Below are 537 nucleotides of genomic sequence, written 5' to 3'. Positions count from 1 at the left end.
GAGGGAGAGAATGTGAGAAGCTGGCAAAGGCCTGTAAGAAGGGGAAAAATGGCCACCCAGAGCAAGTGGACTCATTGTGCAGGTACATAGAAGAAAAAGATGGGGGGCAGCAATTGCACGCCCCTCAGGGGTCAGGTGAATGTCAAGGAGGTGTTCCAGGGAGGAAGTGCTCCTCAACAGCTCAGTTGGCAGCCTGGAAGGTTTGAATCCTGACACTAACACTGGTTACTGTGCCATTCTGAGCAAATCCCTTGACCTCTCTGGGCCTTTGTTTCTTGATCTGCAAATGAGTTTGCTTATAGTCTCTGCTCCTGGGGTGGCAGTGACCACCCAGAAAGCAGGTATGTGAAGCCCCTCACAGGGTGCCCTGGCATGCAGGAGTCAGGGCCATGCTGTGTCCCCAGGGAAGCCCCTCCTGGGAGGAGCAGGGGGCTGGCTGTGGCACTCCCAGGCTGGTCCTGACCCTGTCCAGCTGCCCCGCCCCAGTGGTGACATCTTGCCCCAGCCCGAGGGGCGGGAAGGAAGTGAGGAGGGCAG

The sequence above is a fragment of the Erinaceus europaeus genome, chromosome 13 (genome assembly GCF_950295315.1).
Source record: "Erinaceus europaeus chromosome 13, mEriEur2.1, whole genome shotgun sequence".
NCBI lineage: Eukaryota > Metazoa > Chordata > Mammalia > Eulipotyphla > Erinaceidae > Erinaceus > Erinaceus europaeus.
Note: the sequence above shows the minus strand (reverse complement) of the source record.